General features: G+C 45.3%; 1 protein-coding gene across 4 annotated transcripts in view; it reads left to right on the top strand.

The window, feature by feature from the left end:
* The window catches only part of LOC121873273 (E3 ubiquitin-protein ligase ZNRF1-like), a 126,365-nt gene that overhangs the window by 19,299 nt on the left and 81,217 nt on the right, over positions 1 to 25,849 (top strand). The window contains exon 1 of one of the 4 annotated variants that reach the window (XM_042376714.1): positions 11,735 to 11,838. The exons of 2 other annotated variants lie outside the window; for them this stretch is intronic. The gene's annotated coding sequence lies outside the window, so the exon portion shown is untranslated. Of the gene's footprint in view, positions 1 to 11,734; positions 11,839 to 19,948; positions 20,516 to 25,849 lie in introns of those variants that run through there. One more of the 4 variants, XM_042376712.1, reaches the window with a different exon arrangement.

Here is a 25,849-nt window from a genome sequence, read left to right as displayed (position 1 = left end):
CTGCCCTTAACTGTAGTACTAAGAGTCGTATTCCCACTCGCCCTTAACTGTATACTAAGAGTCGTATTCTCACTGCCCTAACTGTATACTAAGAGTCGTATTCTCACTGCCCTTAACTGTATACTAAGAGTCGTATTCTCACTCGCCCTTAACTGTATACTAAGAGTCGTATTCCCACTCGCCCAACTGTATACTAAGAGTCGTATTCCCACCGCCCTAACTGTATACTAAGAGTCGTATTCTCCTCGCCCTAACTGTATATCTAAGAGTCGTATTCCCACTCGCCCTTAACTGTATACTAAGAGTCGTATTCCCACTGCCCTTAACTGTATACTAAGAGTCGTATTCTCACTCGCCTTAACTGTATACTAAGATCGTATTCCACTCGCCCTTAACTGTATACTAAGAGTCGTATTCTCACTCGCCCTTAACTGTATACTAAGAGTCGTATTCTCACTCGCCCTTAACTGTATACTAAGAGTCGTATTCTCACTGCCCTTAACTGTATACTAAGAGTCGTATTCCCCACCGCCCTTAACTGTATACTAAGAGTCGTATTCCCATTGCCCTTAACTGCATCCCCAGCCAATAGGCAATGACTGCTTGCCTGCCCCTAATATTGACCGAGGTCTCAATATGGCGACCATAGGAAGCGATATTCACCCAGGACTCAGGAGGGAGGGAGGTAGGAGAGGGAGAGAGGGGAGAAGAGGGAGGTAGGAGGAGAGGGAGAGAGGAGAAGAGGGAGGAGGACGGGATGGAGGTGTCTGCATGGCTTCTTCTGGAATATATAAGCAAGTTTTATTTTATTGATCTTATATGTGTAGTTATTATATGTATGTATTTTATATCTGTAGGTTCTTGTGTTTTTATATATAGAACACCCCTCCCCTTCCCTCTCCTTCCCCCTCCTTCCCTTTCCCCTTCCCCCTCCCCTCCCCTCCTCTTTGTGAATATATAGCTTTAAATTCAGACTTAAATTGTTAGGGCACCAGATGTATGTACTATAAACATTCATTCAACTAATCAATCATTCAGCCAGACAATCAAACAATCAACCAGTCAGTCATTCAAACAATCAATCAATAAGTCAATCAATCAATCAGCTAATCAATCAATCAGTCAATCAATCAATCAGCCAATCAATCAATCAATCAATCAATCAATCCAACAATCAATGTTAATCTATCAATCAACTAATGTGTCAAACAATCAATCAATCAGTCAGTCAATCAGTCAGCTAATCAATCAATCAATCAATCAATCAATCCAACTCGCTTCCACAGTCACGTATAGTGCAAGTACTGCATATACACGAATGTTGGTCCCAGAACCACGAACGTGAATACAAAGGACACAGTTACGACAGCCACGTACACAAATACGCGGGTCTCTTCTGTTACCACGTACGTAAATATAATTGTCTTCTATTACCACGTACGTAAATATACTAGTTACTCTTCTATTACCACGTACGTAAATATACTAGTTACTCTTCTATTACCACGTACGTAAATATACTAGTCACTTCTATCACCACGTACGTAAATATAATAGTCACTTCTATTACCACGTACGTACCTGAATGTCAAGGTCGTGTCCGTGTCTTGTCCGTGAATAAAGTGAAGAAGGATCCACATTATTCACTGCTATGCATATATCATCCTGCATCACCACACGATCTCACATCATCCTCCAGCTCACGAGTCACATTATCCTCCTCCTCATCTCTTCACATCATACTTCAACGCTGCGGAAGTCGATCACCTTACAAGAACATACATTATACTTTATCATCCGGTGCGGTTTTATTGTCAGCATTCTCCATCGTCTTAGTCTGTGGGGGTAGGATCATCATTCATCGCCGTATGAGGCCGCATCATCCTTCGTTATCTCTATTTGATGATCACGTTGTACGCCATCATCTCCTGAGGTCACATCATCGTCCATCAGTCGTCACAATGCTTCTCCCCACAGTATTCTCCACAGCCTGAGCCTCTCCGGGGTAACAAGAGGCATGATGACTGGCCTTTATGAATATGTAGATGACCTGGCCAGATTTGCAGAATATTTGCTTCAAAAATAGCTTTGTTATGGCCATACTTCTGCCGCTTGACTCGTGAGAATTGTGAGGCAATACCTCTGTTTCCTTTTGGGAACTGCAGCATTTGTTGCATCTTCCTCCCTCCACTAACTCTTAAGGTCGTTTCTGCTGCCCTCCAGCTCAAGAGCTTGGCCTTTTCTCATCGTCTTATTCCGAGATTGCTTCTCCCTTCTCAACCAACCTCGAGGTAATTTCCTTCATTTTTCAGCCGCTGGGAGGTCGCTCTATCCATTTACAATGTTCCCGTTGCTTCTTCCCTCTGTACAGTATCGCCCTCTCCTTTTACAGTAGAACTTAGGTCTGTCCACCGGAGGCTACATCATCCTCATCGGTGTCCTCTCCTCCAGTACTACTGAAGTTGTTCTAGTGTTCTACGGTGTACGTACAGTGTACCCCTCATTTTCTTAGTCGCGGCGCGCCGGGTGCCTCCCAGAGGCAACATTGTTCATCGTCAGTAGCATTATTGTCTATTCTTCGTCTACAGCACAGGGAATTGATTTATTTTCGTAGCACAAAGGTGGATAAATTCTTCCACGTTTTAATTGTTCTCGTTTCCTGCAGTGTTGGAGTTGTTCTGCCCCACCCCTACCACTAACATCCAGATCGTTCACCAAGTTTTATAAGCGTTACCTTTTTGGGTGGGTAGCTGTGAGATCTTTCTTTTGCAGTACTGTACTGCTGGACTGGGATAGTTGTCCTCTTAAAGGCGTCTGCCCCACAGGACAGCCCTTATTCCCACACCTTAAGGCTGTCTGATTATCCCATGTATCAGGGTTTATTGTAGCGTCTTAGGCAATCTGTCTTGTGTTTTTAACCCCGGCGTCTTAATTAAAGTTGTCGGAGCTCCACAAGGTGTCTCGAGGTGTTTTGATTCGAGGCGCTGCTGGTGAGATGTGTATTCGTGACCTCCTGCTGGTGAGATGCGTACTCGTGACCTCCCGCTGGTGAGATGTGTACTCGTGACTTCCTGCTGGTGGTGAGATGTGTATTCGTGACCTCTTGCTGGTGAGGTGTGTACTCGTGACCTTCTGTTGATGGTGAGATGTCTACTCGTGACCTCCTGCTGGTGGTGAGATGTGTATTCGTGACCTCCTGTTGATGGTGAGATGTGTACTCGTGACCTCCTGCTGGTGAGATGTGTACTCGTGACCTCCTGTTGATGGTGAGATGTGTACTCGTGACCTCCTGCTGGTGATGAGATGTGTACTCGTGACCTCCTGCTGGTGAGTGTGTGAGGCGATATATAGCCACGTTACGGAGGACCCGAGGTGGCTGGTGATGTTAGTGAGGATGGTGCAGCAGCTCTGTGCTAAACTTGTAAATGGAGGGGTGATAATGGTCAGAGGGGGCTGTGTAGTTAATGGTTAGAGGGGCTGAGTAGTTAATGGTCAGAGGGGGCTGTAGTTAATGGTCAGAGGGGGCTGAGTAGTTGGTTGGTCAGAGGGGGCTGAGTAGTTAATGGTCGAGGGGGCTGAGTAGTTAATGGTCAGAGGGGCTGAGTAGTTAATGGTCAGAGGGGCTGAGTAGTTAATGGTCAGAGGGGGCTATAGTGAGTGTCTCTTACTAGGTGGATTAGGCACTATAACACTCATCCGGGGATCCAATGCCTCGTTTCACAGTAAACAAAGGTGCATGGAGTCTCAATGGTGTCGTGTAGGGCCTCACCTGGTGTCGTGTAGGGCCTCACCTGGTGTCGTAGGGCCGGACTGGTAGGTGGTATGGGAAGAATAAACATTGGTCGTAACTCCAGGGTGTGTCCACTTGGGCACTGTTCTGCACTGTTTTCATTACCTCTTTAATTGGAGTTATTACTGTGTTGTAGATTTATCATCAATCTTGACACTGTTTTCGTGATGGAAGTTTGTTGGTATATCCTGGTGGGGAGGAGTTAGAGGGAGGGAAGTAAGAAAGGGTCAGTAAACAGCAGTGGGAGCACCAAGAAAACACGCCTACCCTCACTCATGATGGTCAAGATGTGTGAGTGCGCGTATAAACAGTATCTATGGAGAAAGAGTTTCGTGTTTGTGATTGTATTTTTGTTTGTTTATATGAAGGGAGGGTGTGTTTGCAGTAGTGTTGCCCCCTTGTTTACCAATGTCAAACAGCGTGTCAAATACCGACATTGATTTTTGCCGACCTTGACGTCCGCTCTTTCAGTGTCAACAGTTACTTTGTGTGTGTGTGTGTGTGTGTGTGTGTGTGTGTGTGTGTGTGTGTGTGTGTGTGTGTGTGTTAAAACTGTTTGATGCATGCAACACATTCCTCCTATTTCTCCCCCTTTTTTTTTTTAAATATGCTGTCCTTTATCGACAGTCCCTTTGTGTGTTCATTCCCGTGTACAGTAATATATTTTTGTGCATATTAACGAGTTTATACGTGTCTGAACAAACACTTTTTTTTTTACTTTCATGCATGTGTCTTCTTGGATAGGTGTGTGTGTGTGTGTGTGTGTGTGTGTGTGTGTGTGTGTGTGTGTGTGTGTGTGTGTGTGTGTGTGTGTGTGTGTGTGTGTTTACCTATGTACAAATTCATATTTTGTGCACGAGTTCTTACATATGAAAACCTAGCTATATGTTTTTCACTATATTTTTGAGTTTTTACATATGTGTACGTGATTCCGTATCCTCTGTGTGTGGGGTGGGGGCGGAAGGCATATTGGTTTATCCGCGTAACAAACGGATACAAATACACATTCAGAAATACTCTCTCTTTCTCTGTGATGCATGAGGTCCTGTCGTGGTTCATACATGGGGTCACGCAGGAGGTCATACTCATTTACAAATGTCCATCCGGTCCTGCATCCGCCCGTCCGTCCGGTCAAGTTCGTGTTGTTAGTAGGACCATGAAAAAAAAATATATCGACCTTTATTTCATATGCTTTCTCAGATGACTTGACCAGATTTGAAGCTGTTTGTGTGTGTGTGTGTGGTCTGTTCGCGTCTGTCTCGTGTGTGCGTTTGTCTGTCTGTCTGTGTCTGTCTGCGTCTGTCTCGTGTGTGTGTTTGTCTGCCTGTCTTTGTGTCTCATGTGTGTGTGTGTGTGTGTGTGTGTGTGTCCGTATCTGTCTGTCACTTATTTACTTGTGTCTGTCGCTGGTGTGTTTTGCTTCATCATATATGTACTACTTGCGGGTAACTTTGGAACACGTTTTCTTCAAGTGTCCGTGTGTCCTTGTTCGTGTTAGTCCGTGTCTATTTCTCAAGTACAAGCGTATTGATTTTTTTTATGTCTGTTTACCTCCGCTTGTCACCTCTCTCTCTTATTTATTTCAGTGTTTGCTTCGTAGTATTTGTACAGGATTTGTTTGTTTACGTTTCTAAGTGTGTGTGTGTACGTACATGCTTGTGTGTGTGTGTTTTCTTTGTGTACACGTTTGTCTGTGTTTGTTTTTTGTGTATGTGTTTCTGTCTGTCTGTGTGTTTTCTTTGTGTACATGCTTTCTTGTCTGTGTTTGTTTCTTTGTGTACATGTCTGTGTGTGTGGATGTGTACATGTGTCTGTCTGTGCTTTTGTGTGCATGTCTCTTTCTGCGTTTGTTTCTATGTGTACATGTTTCTTTATGTGTATGTGTTTCTTTGTGTACATGTTTCTTTATGTGCATGTCTGTGTGTATGTGTTTCTTTGTGTACATGTCTCTGTGTGTGTGTGTATCTTTGTGTAAATGCTTCTGTCTGCGTGTGTTTCTTTTGTGTATATGTGTTTGTGTACATGTTTATGTATGTGTTTCTTTGTGTACGTGTTTCTGTGTATGTGTTTCTTTGTGTACATGTCTCTGTGTGTGTGTCTGTTTCTTTGTGTACATGTTTCTGTCTGTCTTTATTTGTGTACATGTTTCTCTGTGTATTTTTTGTGTACATGTTTCTGTGTGTGTGGTTCATTGTATACCTGTGCTATTGATGGTGAGGTGTGGTAGTGACGGTATGGTAGCGGTGGTGGTGTGGCAGTAATGGTGTGGTAGTGACGGTATGGTAGTGACGGTATGGTAGTGACGGTGGTGTGGCAGTAATGGTGTAGTAGTGACGGTATGGTAGTGACGGTGGTGTGGCAGTAATGGTATGGTAGTGACGGTATGGTAGCGGTGGTGGTGTGGCAGTAATGGTGTAGTAGTGACGGTATGGTAGCGGTGGTGGTGTGGCAGTAATGGTGTAGTAGTGACGGTATGGTAACGGTGGTGGTGTGGCAGTAATGGTGTGGTAGTGACGGTATGGTAGTGACGGTGGTGTGGCAGTAATGGTGTGGTAGTGACGGTATGGTAGTGACGGTGGTGTGGCAGTAATGGTATGGTAGTGACGGTATGGTAGCGGTGGTGGTGTGGCAGTAATGGTGTGGTAGTGACGGTATGGTAGCGGTGGTGGTGTGGCAGTAAGGTGTAGTAGTGACGGTATGGTAGCGGTGGTGGTGTGGCAGTAATGGAGTAGTGACGGTATGGTAGCGGTGTGGCAGTAATGGTGTGGTAGTGACGGTATGGTAGTGACGGTGGTGTGGCAGTAATGGTGTAGTAGTGACGGTATGGTAGTGTGGTGGTGTGGCAGTAATGGTGTGGTAGTGACGGTATGGTAGTGACGGTGGTGTGGCAGTAATGGTGTGGTAGTGGGATATCAGTCTTGGTTTACCGGTAATGGAAGGTTAGGTAATTTAGTTAGGTTATGTGTTTATACCGAGGTGTGGTGGGGTGTGGCGTAGTAGCCCGCAGGTGTGTGTGTGTGTGTGTGTGTGTGTGTCACCTGGGCCGATAACAGTATCTAGGTGTATCTGCGTCTCATGAAAATACCTGTAATTAGGCTAACCTCATCTGCCTACTTGTGCCGGATTCCTCGATAAGAAACACGATAAAGTTCTCATTGCTCCCCGGGTCTTTAAATATAGCTCTGGGGTCTTAGTTCTGCTTTATCTTTATATCAGGTAAAAAACTTAGCACGGTGTTTGTGTGTTTTTTTTATTTCTTCCTCTTAATCTTATCTTCCTGTGACGGTGCGATTCAGCTTGTATAGTATTGTGTTGTTAACCTTAGACCTGAACAACATGAGAGAGAGAAGAGAGAGAGAGAGAGAGAGAGAGAGAGAGAGAGATAGATAGATATTATGTTACCTACCCTACCCTTCCCATCCCATCTAATTCCTACCTGTCCTTCCCATCCCTCTTTCCTTACCCTTTCCCCTGCCCCCTCCCTCCCACTGATATACATATATGCGTCAAGGAGAACGTAATTTTGATGTATATATACATTGTCGATATTGTCATGGGTGGTGGTGGGAGAGACGAGAGAGAAAAGCTGACGGGGAAGGAGATGCAAGTTTAACAGAGGAAAAATCACGTGATATACTTCTGCTGCTTGTTTTCTTAGATCACACACACACACACACACACACACACACACACACACACACATACACACACACACACACACTAAACTCTCGTCCAGGGCGATTTGGAAGAAAAGTTACAACTGTTGGTGAACGCCTTTAAATGTGTGTGTGTGTGTGTGTGTGTGTGTAAAGAGAAGAAAGTTAACGGTGGATGTGAACGAATGCGACTGTGAAGTGATATTTGAGTGTGGGGTGTGGAGTTTTAGTTTTAAGTGTGGTGTGATGTGGAGTGGTAGTTTAAGAGTATATGGTGGTGTGGAGTGGTAGTTTTAAGAGTATATGGTGTGAGTGGTAGTTTAAAGAGTATATGGTGGTGTGGAGTGGTAGTTTAAAGATTGTGGTGTGGAGTGGTAGTTTTAAGAGTATATGGTGGTGTGGAGTGGTAGTTTCAAGATTGTAGTGTGGAGTGGAGTGGTAGTTCGAGTGCATTCTAAGTTTATGGTGTGTTGAGGCGTTGTTACTTGAGCCATGGTTAGCCCTGGTGAGTCACGAGTGTGGTGGTTACTCATGAGCCCTGGTGAGTCACTGGTGTGGTGGTGATGCAGTGTGTGTGTAGTGTGGTCACTCCCCCCCTCCCCTGACCCCCCGTGGTTGTATATTTCATAAAAGTTGTAATAATTCAGTTAGTGTGGAGGGTCACGTGGGGATGAGTGGCAGTAGGTCCGTGCTGTCTGGCCTGCTCCTCTGGCCTGCTCCATGCACACCCCGCCTGCCTGCCTGCACCACGCTGACGAGGGGGGGGGGGGTAGGAACACGTCACAGTAAAGAGAAGACAAGTAGATGACTGGGACAAAACACAGAAATAAATACAAGACTTAGAAAACAAATGGAAAGAATTGAGAGGGGGATAGTAAGATAAATATAAGGGCAGGAGAGATATTGAGAAGGAGAGGAGGAGGGAGGGAGGAGAAGGAGAGAAATGCAGGACTTGGGAGTGTCGGCGGTGGTGGAGGCCATCAAGAACCTCTGCAGCGTAATGTGTTCATTATTGTGTATATTAAACTGTCTTTGGTGGGGCAACTCTCGTTCAGCGTCTTTTATCATGGTGCCTCGGTTATATTGTGCCACCTCTGACCCGTGTTATTGTTTTGGTTGGGGGCTGTGTGTGTTAAATTATATTAACGTTTCTGGGGATTGAGTGTACTTCATTATACTGTACAGTGCGGGAGCGGAAAAAAAGTAACCCTTCATATTAGGGATATTTACGACCTTCTGATAAGAGTAAGGGATAGGGTAAATATAATAAGATAAACCTTTACCGCAACAATTGAGGGATTTACCTGCACCAATACCTTACCTCTGACTTATACTGCACCCTAATACCTGCCTGATCGCATGAAAAAAAAAATCCTGGTTTTTTTAAGTAATAGTTCCTAAAGAGATAGACACTCCTGCAATTTTTAAACCCACTTCCTCATCCTTGTACACCTACTATTTCTCTGTCCCACGTCCAAGTATTTTATTGGACAGCTGCCAGACCCTTCCCCGTAGTTCCAGCTAAATCGGTTCTATTTTTTGGGTATTTTTTATTTTTTCATTACTTTTTTGTTTTTACGTTTTGTCAACAACTTTGATTTACTTTCCTTCCCCCAAATATATATGATGGTCAGTTCTTCGTTTTATATGTAATGGATTATCATTTATTAGAATCTGTTTATCTATTAATGTATGTATTTTGGTAACCTAACCTAACCATTACCTAACCTATCGTTCCTATTGTATCCTACCCTATTCTATCCTAACCTAACCTATTCTATCCTAACCTATCCTATCCTATCCCAACCCAACCCTACCTAACCCAAACCAACGCCCACAAGACCTTGACCTTTCTGACGGTAATGGGTGGTAATACTTAACGACCAATCCACTCTCAGACGTCCATGAAAATTGGTGCAGTTGCAGGCCGAGCGTTATTAATGTTGGATATCTCTTCGCCTAGACCAGTGAGCTTAGTCTTTATAAGTGAGCTTAGTTTTTATAAGTGAGCTTAGTTTTGATCAGTGAGCTTAGTCGTGAGCAGTGAACTTAGCCTTGAGCAGCGACCTTAAAAGCTTAATTTTATTACATTTAGGTTTTTTTCTCATCTATATAAAGCAGATACTTCTAAAAAAAGAGTTGTGTTTTATTTGTTTGTGTGTGTGTGTGTGTGTGTGTGTGTGTGTGTGTGTGTAATTTCAACTCACATATCTCAAAAGTGACTCACATTTTACGAGGACGCGACTGTTGGATTGAGGCCGTGGGAGAGAAGAATATCGGTAAACATGTGTGATATATGACTCGGTAAACCAGTCAATAAATAAATAACAAGGACTAACGTGCAACAGAAAACAGAAAGAATCGTTCATTACCATTCTCAAGTACTGTACCTCTTCTACACACACACACACCCCCAAATGAAGTATCTGTACGGAGGGATTCGATGGATTTCAAAATGAACACTACGACTCCTCTTGTCTCGGTATGGGTTGTCAAATTCCTTCGTCTCTTTTGTCATATTGTAAAGATACGTTTAAGATTGTGTGTACCAGGAATTTAGTTGTACAGGAGGTCAGGTCTTCGCAACGGGTCGTCTAACACGTATGTACTCAGTTATAGAGTCATCTTGTACTCGGGCAGTTGTGCTCGGGGTGTTGACAATACAGTGTGTGTGTTGGTGGGGGGGGGTAGTTGTTGTGATGCAGGGAGAATGACCACGGTAAGGTGTAACACTATATTGAATATTAAGTGTGGTGGTCGACCTTGATGCTCCCGGCCTTCACGGTGTGGGCCAGGTTCACAGACTCTGAAGTTAAAATAGCGGCCGTTGTTGGGGACGAGAACAGATCTGCCTGGCTCACAGCTAGAACACAAAGGTGGCGGTCTTAATGACGTCGAAATTGCGGAAGACTATCATGCGTTCTCATCCACATTTACGGTAAGAAAAGTTTGTCGTACAACGCTCTGAGAATGTGAGTCCAGCACTGTGGAGATAATGCCGCGCGCCCCGGAATCTGTAATGATTTCCCCAGTGGAGTTCTGCAACTGAAAATATTTTCGCTTTCGTTTAATGACTCCGGCCTGAACGTTACGTTTGTTTGTATGTCTTGTTTGCTCAAGTCGGGTTCGGCGCTGTCAACACACACTAGAATCATTGCTCTATATTATTTCTGTTGGTATATATATAGGTATATATATATATATATATATATATATATATATATATATATATATATATATATATATATATATATATATATATATAATTCTTAATCATACTGAGTTATTTGTGTTCAGTAGGCACGACTGCTGACCGTGACAGCGAGACGACTTATATCACAGATTAGGAGCTGCCGTATTACCTGAAATAAATCTGTTCCGACAAATTGGTAACGGTAGTCAGAATTGAACTGAACACATAAACAATAAAACACTCATGCAGTAATGTTTTGATATACAATTATGTCTTTATACTATTGTTGTATACTATGTGTTTATGTTTCAATTTGTATCAGTAGAAGTGTTCAACTGTATCGTGACTAGCTCCACCCTCTGCGCACGCGCCTCGTGTGTGTGTGTGATTGTTTATTTCATTTTAATTATATTTGATTTATAAATGAACGGAGAACTTGGCATCACGTAATTTTTTGGGGTAGAGGCGACGCTTCTGGTGGGTGACGTCGAGTTGTGTGAAACGGCAGATTTGGGACCTTGTTGTTGAGGCAAAAGGTACAATAACAGGGAATATACTTTACAGCAATAAGAACAAAAGGGGAAATGTGTATGTGTGTGTGTGTGTGTGTAGCGTTAATTTGACGTAGTACTTTTAAAGGAAAGTTTGTGAGTCAGTCCACGTAACCCGGAACCCAACCTAACCTCGATATTAATGATCCACCAAGGTTGTTATACCGATTAGGACTTTGTGGTCGTTTTGGGGTAAACCGCAGACTAAAGTATCAGTCATATAAGCAGAGAAGAAAGCGCAAGTCTTTTCCACTTTTCATTGACGTGTTGGGTGAATTTTGCACCATGACCTCGTGCATGTTTCTCTGTAGCAATATCCAGATGCCTTTCAGGTTCTTTGTTGTGGCTGAAAAACGTTATTGTGATTTTTATTTGCAGGATGATGATAATGATAATGTTGATTGTATCGTTAACACCAAACAAACAATTTTTATGTCATAATTCCATATATTTCTTATGGTTGTAAGAGAGAGAAAGAGAGAGAGACATTAATAAAATGTCTTGCAGGTGAGTGGTGGTAGGTGTGTGTGGTAGCTACCGCGTCCTGTCTGTGTTGGTAAGTGGTCATCTGGAGTGTTGTGCAGTACAGGCAGCTGCAGATCATCTTAAACCCAAGCTGTAAAGGAGACTTCATGATAGCAGAGATAAGTGAGTCATGTGTGATAAGGAGAGTCTTTAAGTGTGTGGGTGTGTATTAGTGTGTGCACCTGTGGTGTAATGGTCAGCATGTTCGCCTCGCAAGCGAGCGGACCCGGGTGAGATCCCCGGGCAGGGTGAAACTCTGGACATGTTTCTCTACGCCATTTGCCTCTGTCTGCCCAGCAGTAATTGGGAACCTGGATGTTAATCGATTTGCGGATCGTATTCCGGGGTAATGGTTAGCCAGTGCAGTTGGCGAGTTGTCCGGTCTTCTCGCACTATTCCCTGACACTTGAGGTGTGGTTGTTGTGTTTGCGACAGCTTCTACGCCTTAAACAAATTCACGTCGAGGTGGCCCTAGGGCCGGCCATCCTCGTTACTCGAGGGGCAACCATTATTTATTATAGTGTGTGTGTGTGTGTGTGTGTGTGTCTGTGTGTGTGTGTGTGTGTGTGTGTGTGTGTGTGTGTTGTGTGTGTGTGTTACGTATATGGCACTAACGTTGACGGCCAGGATAGTGTTGGGTCACGGTGGCCCGGTGATCACCGCCGGCCGGAAATTCATTATTTCCTCTCCGGGCCGCTCGAAACGCCCCTCTCACTGCTTTATTTAACAGAAACGAAAGAAAATATCGTCATTGCTGCTCGTGTTAACTCACACCGTCTGCTGATACAGTTTGATTACTATTAGACGTCACTGGTGGTGTTAATTGACAAGCATTCATCTGGCTCGTGAAAACCCGGAACAAATTAACATTTCGTAAAGTATAATTATTAAGTTAACAGAGTATGATGAAATAAAGGCTTATAAACTTAGACTAATTATTTTTAATTGACTTTATTAACACGGAGGAGTTAGTGCACAGTGTCAGTGAAATTAATACATTACCACCACACCTTGTAGACTATTACCTCCACACCTTGTAGACCATTACCAAGCTTACTGAAGGTCATCATCGGTCACCTGTATTATGAGGGGGGGATGTGGCCTTTAATTACTAAAGCTCCTTCCAAAATAAAAATAAAATCCAATTCATCGCCATTATTCCTGAGAATCTCATTGATGGTATTCCCCTGGCACTCCTAGCCACACACACTCATACACGTAGCACAACCCGTGCACTCACAACGTATCACACAGCACGCAACACAGCAAGCACACATCACACAACCCCCACAACCCCTCCACACAACTACCCCCCCTACCCACACACGCACACAAACTACCCCCCACACACAACCCCCCACACACACACCCCCCCACACACACACAACCCCCACACACACAACCCCCACACACACCCCACACACAAACCCCACACACACAGCCCCCACACACCACCCCCACACACACACAACCCCCCACACAGCCCCCACAGCCCCCACAACCCTCCGCCCCTCCACGCCCCCCACACAACCCCCCCACAGCCCCACAGCCCCCACAGCCCCCCACACCCAGCCCTCCCCCTCCCCCCCCTCCCCACAGCCCTCCCACACACCTCCACTCCCCCCACCCCCACCCCCCCCACCCCCCCCACACACAACCCCCACACACAACAACCCCTCACACAACACCATGCTACTACACTAACCACCTGTGCTACCTGTAAATTGCAATTCATATCTGCTGCCGTGATTGGCTGTGTCTACCTCATTATTCATTTACTCTTTTGAAAAATTTCAACTCACTCGACTCAACAGGCAACACAAAAAGACAGAAATTGGACCTCTTGTTTCTGTTCTCGAGATTTTGTTGGGAATTTGTGAAGATTTTTTATTTATTTTTTATGTTTTCAATGTAAGTTTTTTTTTATGCAGTTACGTGGATGATTGTTGGGTTTTTTTTTTTTAAAGATTTTCTGTGTGTGTTTTTGTTTTTTATGCAGTTATGGGATGGTGGAATAGACTTATGGATGATTGCTGTTTGTTGTGTTGTATTAAGTGGTCTGGTGATGAGAAATTGCTTATTCTTTTTTTTCATCCTTTCCTTTTCCTCCCGTTGTTTCTTTATTTCCTTCTTTTTCATCTTTCTTTCTCCGTTCCTTCTGTGTTCTCTTTTTCGTCTTTCCCTCTTTCTTTCTCCTTCCACCTTCTTTTCTTTCTTTCCTCTTTCCTTCTTCCCTCTTTCTTTCTCCTTTCTTTTTTATCCTTTCTTCCTCTTCTTTTCTTCTTCTCCCCCCTCCTCCCTCCTCCTCATGACAGCTTCAGAACTCATTATGGCCTTAACTCCACACTTTACTCCCTTATAAGTACCAAATGATCTCAATTATAAGTTCGTGATATTTATAAGTAATAGTAGTAGTAGTAGTAGTAGTAAGAGTAGTTGGCTATATTTATAAGTAGTAGTAGTATGGTAGTAGTAGTAGTAGTCGTAGTAAATGATAATGGAAGTTTTACAGGGAGGTAACACTTAATGTTCCTCCTCCCAGTTTTGTCGCCCCAATAACATGTAGATTGGCGGCCTGACCCAATAATTCTTGGTGTTAATTTTTTATTTACCGGGGTATTCGTAGTAATGATGCTTATTACGGTTATACTTAACGCTGGTTGTAGACTGTCGAGTATTATAACGGAAGGTGGTGGTGGAGTATTATTGCAGCTCATTGACACAGGTGGTGGGGTATTATTATGACACAGGTGGTGGAGTATTATTACGACACAGGTGCGGCGGGAGTGTCACCAGGTGCAGACTGCGGTGTCATAATGATGGTACCCGGAACAGTGAAGTTTGACACGGTGTTGGGGAGTCCACTATTTACATGTCAACCGTGTGCCGGATGTTCCCTCACTAGTGTGCCGTGTTGCCGTGTGTCTGGTAACTGCATTTCGCTCGCGGTAAATTAACTCTTGTGATTTGAATAACTGTCTTAATTGACGTTAATTGTGGGTAATTTTTTGGCGTCGTTTAGCGCGTCGTGTTGTATGTGGTGCAGCTCAGTGGGGGGATTAATAGTGGATGTGGTGGTGGTGTTAGAACCTTGTGGATGGGTGGTGTGTGAGGGAATGAGGAAGGTTAGGTCAGGTCAGGTCAGGTCATGGCCAGTTGTTTGTCATCCTCGTTCTCCAATACTACAACACACTGTCAGTATTCAGACTCACATTGCTACACCCGTCACTACATTATTTCTAAATACTCCAGCAATAAAATTACACGTGACTCATTTTATTATATCCAGTGCCAGTCCAGTTAACTATATTCTGTTGAAATTCCAATGATAAATATAACTAACAATTTGATTATTTATTCACGTCACTATTCTTGATGTTGATCGAGTCGTTTAATTAATTGTGTATGTTAATGTTGATTCATTTTCTTTGGTTATATATTTTTTGGTGTGTGTAATAAAATAATAATAATAATAATAATTAACGGTTTATTGAAAAAATTCTGCAGCCCGATGGCTGAAAATATACATTGGACATAAATGACTTATTACATACATTGGTGGTTTAAAAAAAGCCTTCATTAGAGAAAGGTAAAGGAACATACAGTGAACATACAGATTAATGTAGGTGTTGAACAGCAAACTCATAGTGTAATACTCCCTCCCAGATGGTGTTAGGAGGAACTCGTGGTGTAGGTAGTTCCTCAGATGGTGTTATGAGGACCTGGCGTGGTGTAGTAATTCCCTCGCAGATGGTGTTATGAGGGGCCTCGTGGTGCAGTAATTTCCTCACAGATGGTGTTATGAGGACTTGACGTGGTGTAGTAATTCCCTCACAGATGGTGTTATGAGGGACCTCACGTGGTGTAGTAATTCCCTCACAGATGGTGTTATGAGGACTTGACGTGGTGTAGTAATTCCTCACATATGGTGTTATAGGGACATGTGGTGTAGTAATTCCTCACAGATGGTGTTATATGGTGAGGTGTGGTCCCAGGCCTTCTTATCGTAGACGGATTAACACATCGCTGATTGTTGTTGGGTCTGGGGCCGTTATCACTGGGTACCTGGGACCTCACTGTGTGAAGGTTAACTTGGGTACGACTGTTACTGTTGAGTTGTTCTCACTGACTTAAGCACTGTTCACCACTGTTCACCTCTGTTTAACACTGGTTTCGTTCCTTTCCTAAATGAAATTGTAACTTCTGGCGAGAACTTGTTGATATTCCGGTGGGGAGGGGGGTTCAAGGGAAGGGGTTGGTATGGGCCAACTTAACAGTTGACCTGGCTGCTCCGAGGCACGTCTTGACCCTTCGGTGGTCAAGGATGTGTGTGTGTGTGTGTGTGTGTTTTATGTGGCGTTGATGCAAGTGTTTTAAGTGGTTTTGGCTTAGGCACTTGGCTTAGACACCAAAGTAGAAAATCTGTTTTATTTTTGTGTTTTGTTTTTGTTTTTATTGTGAGAGGAATAAAACAGAGGAGACATGTTTCACGGTTGTCGCCTGCAGGTGGTTGTGACTCGCTGGGGCAGACAGGCCACCATCACCACCACTACCCTACCCCCTTCACCACCACCACCCTACCCCTTCACCACCACCACCACCACCCTACCCCCTTCACCACCACCACCCACCCCCTTCACCACCACCACCACCCTACCCCCTTCACCACACCCTACCCCCTTCACCACCACCACCACCCCACCCCTTCACCACCACTTCCTTCACCCACCACCACCACCCTACCCCTTCACCACCACCCTACCCCTTCACCACACCACCACCACCCTACCCCTTCACCACCACCACCTACCCCTTCACCACCACCCTACCCCTTCACCACCCACCCCTCCCCTTCACCACCACCACCCTACCCTTCACCACCACCCACCACCCTACCCTTCACCACCACCACCACCTACCCCTTCACCACCACCACCACTCTACCCCTTCACCACCACCTCTACCCCTTCTCCACCACCTCTCCCCACCCCATACCACCCACCACCCTCTACCCCTCACCACTCTACCCCCCTTCACCACCCTCTACCCCTTCTCACCACCACCACCACTACCCCTTCACCACCACCCCCTTCACCACCACCACCCCCTTCACCATCACCCCTATACCCTCACACCCTTCCTCCCACCACCACTATTACCTACACACACTCTCTTACACCACCCTCCTACCCCTTCACCACCACCACCCTCTACCCACCCTACCTTCAACCACCACCCTTCACCACCACCTACCCCTTCACCACCACCCTCCTACCCCTTCAACCACCACCTCTACCTTCACCACCTACCCTCTACCCCTTCACCACCACTCTACCTTCACCACCACCACTCTACCCCTTCACCCACCCTACCCCACTCTACCCCTTCACCACCACCACCCCTACCCCTTCTACCCCTTTACCTGCCTCCCCTACCCTTCACCAACACCATTATTACCACTTTTTTTTTTTTTTTAACGTGGCCTCCTGCTCCCCAGCCACACCTTCCCATTTATTTCTTAAATATCCTAATACATAAGAAGGTATCCTATCTGTGTTAAATTAGTTGAGCCGCAGATCTATGCGGCATTCAGTGACTGTAGCCTCATAGTCAATATCTGCAGCAGTTGTCGGAGTAGGGGCAGAAGCTCTCGTTCCCCTGAGGCAGAGCAAAGCCGACCGAAGGAGAGAGAAGGACAGTCGACATCTCATCCAGGCTGTAACATAACTTCTGGGCTACTGCTTCTGTTCGGAGATCAACTCCGCGAGTCTGGCGTAGAAACATATTGCACTTGGGCCCATCCCACCAGAGGTTGTGAACACTAGAGGAGTGAAGCTGCCTTGATCAACATTTTGAATTCTCTCCCCATTTGCCCTTCTCTTGTCGTTCTCGTTCCTCCTATGTGCAGCATCGAGAGCTAGGTTACGGTGACAAGCGTACTACCACCACCACCACAAGTTAACAAAATGATCTTATGAAATTATTTTGATAATCTAGTAAGAAATAATATTACCAAGTAGATTAAACTAGTTCAATAGAAAAGGGTGTGTTGTACAAACTGTCACATGCCATTAGCATAGGTGTCAGTTTGTGTTTATATCTGTAAAATAAATCTCGGGGTCCCATTGTAAATATGTCTAACAATGTGTGATTTTGGCGAGATAGTGTACCGGGTGGTGAGGCGAGGGGAGTGTACCGGGTGGTGAGGCGAGGGGAGTGTACCGGGTGGTGAGGCGAGGGGAGTGAATTAGTATTTATCTCAACAATTTTAAATGGATTCTCTACTTGGGCCTCGCGATTTTTTTTCCATTGTTGTTACTAGCTGCATGGTGAACCCGGCGTTGCCCAGGTTTGTTTTTGTGTTTTGTTTTTTATTGTTGGGGAGGGGGGGGGTACCGCTTATGTCCCTGGCTACACTAGACAATCTATTACTACATCCGCTATACATCATCTCTACACTATATTCCCTCACCCACTACACAATCATCTATACCTTGTACTACACTCACCTACTGTAACCACTCGTTGGAGTGATTGTGGCTGTGCAGGACAATAAGATCCTCTACGTTGACGCGAACATTACAATTCGGTCAAAGCCTTTCTTTTTTTCTTTTTTTTTTACGGGGATAAGCCCACCCGGGCACAGGTTACTGACCCACATCAGGGCCTGGGGGGCGAAAATATAATAATAATAATAATAATAATAATAATAATAACTATTATTATTATAATAATAATTAATAAATATTAATAACAAAATGCTAAAAAAAATATTAAACAATCATAATCATAAATAAATACAAAATGGAAAAAAATAAATCAAGAATGAGAAATGATAAACATTATGCATGTTGTATTGTCAAAGTAAGAGAAACAATTGAGACCCTGCAATTGTGTGTAAATGAAGCAGAAAGTCAGATCAGCAACCTGGGACTTGGTCACAATTTTCGTGATGCCATATGGCAGCAGGGTCTACCATAGACAACACATTATGCTTTCAATATCTTCCCAGGCGGTAGTACCTTCCTGTTTGATAGCTGCCTACTACCAGTTGAATACATCTCACACGTAACAACAGCTGATACATCAGGACACACAGTTTGAACAATACGATCAGTGTACAGTACATAACTACAAAAGTCGTATAGTGTTCTCAGAGGACTCGACAGTTACGGGTCTAGTGGTAGACCAACGAGGACAAAGACGATGTCCTACTAAAGAAACTTTGGCTGGCGAGGTCCAAGATGTTGCCTCCACAGGTGACGGCTATAGTCTGCTCTCAGGCTCTCTCATGGGCAGCTGTGGGCACGTCGGGACAACGTTTTTTCATTATGGTTGTTTAGTCGGCCATCTTAGTTTTAAAGTCTCCTCGCTCCACCTCTCTACCTCCTCCTTTGTCTCCCCTTCATCTTCACTTCTTCCTCTCTCCCTTTTTCTCTTTCTATTCTGCCTGAATCTTCACTTAACACTTACCCTACATCCATTGCACTATGAAATATCTACTACATTGTGTTGTATGAAATACTATGATTGATATCCACATTTTCCCATAATGGTAAAACGTAGTATAGAATATGTTGTAGCCCAGTTGAAGTTTCAGTAATGTCTTCAAAGCCAAAATAGAACAGTATAAGAGTGTGATCAATAACGCCCCAGACGTCTCCTTTGCCTCCCTCATCATCTCTTATTCATTACCATCTTGTTCTTGATACTCTTCTTCTATACCGCGACAGTTAGTCTGACATCGTTGTGCTCTTCTCTACCCAACGTGATGCTTGTGACTCGTGAGTCATGTGTCGACTGGTGTTCTGCTTTGGTGTCCCTAGTCAGCGTTGTCACTGCACTGCCTCCACAAGGTTGTCGCGGAGACGTGGTGGTCGTAACATGGCTGTACATGTGTCAGGTGTGGACGTAAGGACGACGTATCACACTGTCTCCCAGGTGATGACATGAGTGTAGTAGTAAGAAGTCGGCAGGTGAAGGTGGGTGATGGCGGGGGGGTGGGGGGTGAGACACACCAGCTGGACACGGGCGCCACTTGGCCTAACACACACCATCACTGCAGATCGCTTATCGCTCGCACGCGTCTAGTGTGGAGTGCGTCAGTCTGTGTTTGCTGACACTATTGTCGACGTGCGTGTGTGTGTAGGAACTAGTGCGGTAGCTGGTGTTTTTACATGGTGTTGCACTGAAGGTTTTTACTACGGAGATCTTACGTGTTGCCTAGAGTAGAGTTATATAGCTAATGTACTGTTTATTATTACAATATTGGTGAAAAGTTAAGACTGACTGCTGAAGGCCCCCCCTAGCCACTGTCGGCGCACGTATGCTGTGACTGACGTTTGACGCTGTTGTGTAAGGCGATCGATACCACTGTGATCGATTTCCACCTCAAGTTTGGGGATTTTGTGAAGTTGTTGATGTGGGGTAGGGGAAGTAGTGTACACAGTGATGACCTCAGCGTGGACCGCATGTAAGTAGTTGGTGTCGTCATTGGTAATCCTCTGGACGCTTGGGTGGTCGTCTCCCCTCCTCAACCTGTGAAGGTCAAGGTCATACGCTGGAAGATTCGTGTACCGCCACACATGGAACGTTGTAATTCAGAAGAGTTTATGGCGTGACGACTGTTTAGTTGAGTCAGTGTGAGCCTCAGTGAGACCCGTGAGTGAGTGTAGTAGCCACACGACCAGCAGCAGCGGCGGCCGCACCTCCTGCACCACAACAACTCCGGCTGCTATATAAACCTGTATAGTATTACACTGAGTGAGGAGTCGACTCTGAGAGCCACGGCCCTCTACAGGTAAGGCTGCGTCAGGAGAAGCCCTGCAAAGTGGTGTGGTGCACCTGCGGTTAAGTGATGTTGCGGGTGCCAGAGCGACAGGACGGCGCGGGGCCCTGCGGACTCCCTCCCCTCCCCCATACCTCTCCCAGATATTTTATAGCGTTCATTTTGGGCTACGCCGTTAAGAATAATATATTTTGACCCGGCCTTATGACCTTTACCCCACCTTCGAGGTCACTGAGTACGACCTGACGTGACTCACGGCATGCAGAGGGAGGGGTGGGGGTGGAGTATTGAGGGGGAGAGCTATCCCCCAATCTATTTCTGGACCTGTGCCTTAGTTTGTTTACTTTGCTCTTGGGGGGGGGGATAACACTGTAAGGTCTTATTAATGTACAGTAACAATTTGTTCATAAGAAGTTTAGTCGGGGTGTGTTATTGAGCAGATAGTGATGATATAGCGGAGTCACGTGACCAGGGGGGGGGTGGTGCCTCAAGGCTTATCCTATTGTCCTTAGCATGCTTCCTGCCGCCCACCACACACTGCTGCTACTCTACCCATGGTGTCAGGTGGGTATAGGCAGGTAGATTGGTTAACTGTGCCCCTGATGACCACACCTGAATACACGATATACAGTAATGTCCTCCACCACGGGGGTCTTCCGGTCGAACTTGAACTTGGTAACTTGGTCAGGAGAATTTGACGGCCCGTGGCTTCAGGTGACGTTGTTCGTACTATCACATGTCTTAATTAAGCTCTCAGTATTGTTATTTTCTGCAATGTTAAAATTAATAAAGTTGGATGGAAATATTACTCACGTATGTTGCAGCAGCAGAAATAATAATAATAACAGTAATAATAATATGAATAACGAAAAAGGAGCAGTAATAGTAAACAAAATAGAGTACATAAGTAGTTTAAAGCGAAACATTATATTTAACCATACAAAAATACAGGTATACACAGTAAACAATAACAGCAATATGGATATGGTTGAAAGCCGGGACACCCTTAGCCACACCCGATGAACACTCTACACTTATATTTTATATTTTTATTTTATATATTTTTTATTATACAATATGTATTGTATAGTTATTGATGTGCAGTAATCGAGAGAGAGAGAGAGAGAGCAGTGCAAGATGGTGTTACTGGTATGTTAAAGTGACGGAGTAGAAACCTAGGTAAGTGGGTACTTCAGATGACAGTGAAGCAGATCTCCCACTAGCTGTGCCAATTTACATGATGGGAACACAGCGTTATGGGTGATTTGTCAAGTTTCAATTAGTGTTAGTATACTGTAGGTCTGATGGTGGGAGGGAGTTCTTACCTGTTGGCTTTCAGGTGTCAATGCAGGTGTGATGGAGGGCAGAGAGAGAGGAGATTAACCACCTGATGTGGTTTTCTCAGGTGTCAGTACATGTGTGATGGTGGGGGGTACTTACCTGATAGCTTTCACAGATGTGTGTGCGGGTGACGTGTTTTTTTTCCTTTGTGGTGTACAAAGGAAATACATTTATCAGTGGTATATTAGAAGGACACTATTCCTTTGTAGGTGGTGGTCACATGAATGTTTCTCCTAGGTGTGGAGGGGAGGGAGGTAGGAATGGGGGAAAAGAGATAGAGGGGGTTGATTTCTCCAGGAGTATGTAGTATACAGTAGTATGGTTTGCTCAATAGAAGGTGAACTAAATTCTTGGCAGGCATTTCCCTGGAGCACTTTCCTCGGTGGTGTGTCGATTCAGTATAGGTTCACAAGAGTAGTATCAGATGGAGGAGTTTTCTTTTGTTCTTAGACGATTGAGGGGATGTTTCTGGCTTTGTAAGAGGGGAAGGTGGGGCGGAACGGAAGTGAGTGACCTTGGCTTGGCTTAGGTTGGATCGGTGGGCAACTGACTGGTAGGTAACGTGGCTTTCACGAGGCGCCCAATTCATTTCACTTGGTAATGACCCTCCAGGCCGGCGGCGACCAGACGTCCCAAGTCTGTCTGCCTCACTTCACGGTCATTGGGGAGAGTGCCGGCAGACACACACACGCAGGCGCCCTCTTACACACCCACACCAGAGGCGGATCCAGGATTGTCAAACGGGGGTCCAAGAAATTTTGAATGAGGGGAAACATGGGGAGCAAAGCGAGCCCACCCAGCTGGGGTTTTTTTAGTGGGGGAGCTGTTAGCTCCCCCCTCCCAGAATTATTTTTGAAATCAAGACCAATATCACGGCCATTTTGAAGCCATGTGCACTTTATATTTGGAGATAGTCAGAGGTCAACAGTAATTAATTTTTACTTTACAAAAAATGCCTGAGTACAATACTGCATTAAACAAAAAATATTGGAATCCCTGCAGTGGAGGATCCGGACCCTCAGAACCCCCCCGCCCCTGGGTCCGCCCTTGCACACTGATGAAAGTTGTAAGTATAGTGTAGGGGAGTAACGGTAATGGTGGTGTAGGGGAGTGATGGTAGTGGTGGTGTAGGTAGGGGTGAGGAGGAAGAGACTCGTCAGGCCGCCCTACCTGAGTGATGGGGCGTAAAGGGTTGACATTGCAGCCAGTCAGTGACAACCCCCTCTCTCTCGCACACACACACACACACACACACACACACACACACACACACAAAGCAAAGTTTCAATGTCGTTTATAGGAATCGGTAGCTCCACGGTAAATGACCGCATACTAATTAAAACTTCTTGGACACCCTCAGTAGTGAAAAACTATTACCGCAGCTAGGCCGAGAGAGAGAGAGAGTACACCACAAGAGGAAACATTTACACCAGGCATATATGAATCACATCTCTCTCCCTCGTGTTGTTTACAATATGAACGAAAACGAAATAAAAGAAGAAGAAGAAGGGGGATTAGGCATATAGAAAGAGACATAGAGATACAGAAAGAAAGATACAGAGAGAAAGAGAGATACAGACGCAATAGTAAACACAGTGAACGACGAAACTGTAAAAAAATAAATAAAAGACACCAACAAATGGGAGGATAATGTATAGCGGTAGAGAACAGGCCCATTATATCCGTGTTAGTGCTCCGAGAGGGAAAATAACTTGTGTTTTGCTCCCGACAGTTTTATGAGGACGAAGGAGGGAACTTGAGGGCCGGATAGGGAAGAAATGTGGGCCGGATGGGGACGGGAGGAGTGAGGGCCGGATGGGAAGAGTGAGGGTCGGATGGGGAGGAGTGAGGGCCGGATGGGGAGAGTGGGGGTCGGATAGGGAGGAATGAGGACCGGATGGGGAGTGAGGCCGGATGGGGAGAGTGAGGGCCGGAGGGGGGTTGGGGTCGGATGGGGAGGAATAAGGACCGGATGGGGAGAGTGGGGTCGGATAGGGAGGAATGAGGACCGGATGGGAGGTGAGGGCTGGATGGGGAGTAGGGCCGGATGGGGGAGTGAGGGCCGGAGGGGGAGTTGGGGTCGGATAGGGAGGAATAAGGACCGGATGGGGGAGTGAGGTCGGATGGGAATGAGGACCGGATGGGAGAGTGAGGGCGGATGGGGGGGGGATGGAGAGTGAGGGTTTGATAGGGAGGGAGCGGGAGGCCATTTGAGGGTGGAGTAAGAGCCATTTGAGGAGGGGGGGGGGGATGACGGCCGGATGGGGAGGAGTGAGAACTATTTGCGGGATGGAGTGAAGGCCATTTGAGGGTGAATTATGGCCACTTGGGGGTTGGCCTGAAGGGCCATGGATTATGTCGGCAAGTTACATTTAGTGACAGGATGAATGTGTGGAGGGAAAATTCACGATACAGTACATCTGTTTATGGCAAGGCATGACAAGAATAAGTCAAATGCCAAGCCTGTCTGGAGGATGAGGGATATTTGATAGGAGATAAGTAATTATGGATCAGGGCAGGGCAGGGCAGGGCAGGGCAGGTGTAGGCGACGGAGAGAGAAGAAGACAGGTGAGGTCGAGGAGTGGCTAGGTAAGGGCTCATGATAGTCACCATCCCATACATCGATAATTACAATGGACGAGGCCTATGGCTTCTCTAGATGGCTCTTAATGGTAGGTAGGGAAGGGGGCGTACCTAACGATGGATGGTGGTAGTTACTGGTGGGTGATAGACGGTAATGGTAGTTATTGGTGGGGGGTAGACGGTAATGGTGGGTGGTAAACGGTAATGGTATGTTATTGGTGGGTGGTAGACGGTAATGGTGGGTTATTGGTGGGTGGTAAACGGTAATGGTATGTTATTGGTGGGTGGTAGACGGTAATGGTATGTTATTGGTGGGTGGTAGACGGTAATGGTAGTTATTGGTGGATGGTAAACGGTAATGGTATGTTATTGGTGGGTGGTAGACGGTAATAAAATGGCGGCGAAGGTGTGACTATTGGGGGAGGATGGAGGCCACGTATAAAAAAAAAGTAGTAGTAGTAGTAGTAGTAGTGGGTTGTGTATGGTAATGGTAGGCTGAAGTAGTAGTAGCAGCAGCAGTAGTAGGTTGCATTCAGTTCTACCAAAGCAACAGCTCAACACCCATTCACTCTCACAGACAAGACTAATATCAACCAACCACTGACAGTCCGTTAGTAATACCTCCCTTTGTATACCAGCCACCAGTGTCAATAATCCTTTGTCGTTCACGGGTCAATAATTTCCCTTTTGTGTTTACCTTGTTATTTTTTCTTAATCAACATTGCCAAGTTCTACCTACCTGCAAAAGATTAGGTTTTCCTTCATCGATTACCGGAAGAATCTCCAATTCATTCCTTTTTCACCTAAAGATTAAGTAAACCACCCTAACGCTATTGGGGTGAGGGAAGGGTAGGCTGCGTTAGGTTAGCATTAGGTTTGGTTCGCGTTGGGTTAGGTTAGCGTTAGGTTAGATGAGGCTAGGTTAGAATTAAGAGTCGGTTAGGTTAGTTTACTGTTAGGTTAGTTTAGTGTTAGGTTAGGTTAGCGTTAGAGTAGATTAGGTTAGTTTAGTGTTAGGTTAGTGTTAGAGTAGATTAGGTTAGTTTAGTGTTAGGTTAGCTTGGTTCGTCCCTCTTACGGAATACTTTTTTTTTTACACGTAGAGTTTTTATCAATAGTGTTCGACAACATTAAGTCTTTAAAGTCGTCCCTCTCATCAACGACCCGTCCCCCTCCCTCACTGTACCTCCTCCTATATCTCCCGTTGATGTCAGACGATCAATCTCCTCACCTTCATTTATCACTATTTCCCCTGATCAGCGTGCCAGTGAATCCCCAGACCCATCACTCACTCCTTTCAATCCTCGTCGCAACACAGGTCATTTCTTATCATGTTATCTCCCCCTCCTTTCCCTCACCCCACTCCTCCCCTCCTTACACCCCTCCCCTCACACCTCCCGTTCCCACACCCCTCTTCTCACT

Source organism: Homarus americanus, unplaced genomic scaffold (genome assembly GCF_018991925.1).
Source record: "Homarus americanus isolate GMGI-L3 unplaced genomic scaffold, GMGI_Hamer_2.0 scaffold32929, whole genome shotgun sequence".
Taxonomy (NCBI): domain Eukaryota; kingdom Metazoa; phylum Arthropoda; class Malacostraca; order Decapoda; family Nephropidae; genus Homarus; species Homarus americanus.
This window is presented reverse-complemented; position numbering and strand designations above follow the sequence as displayed.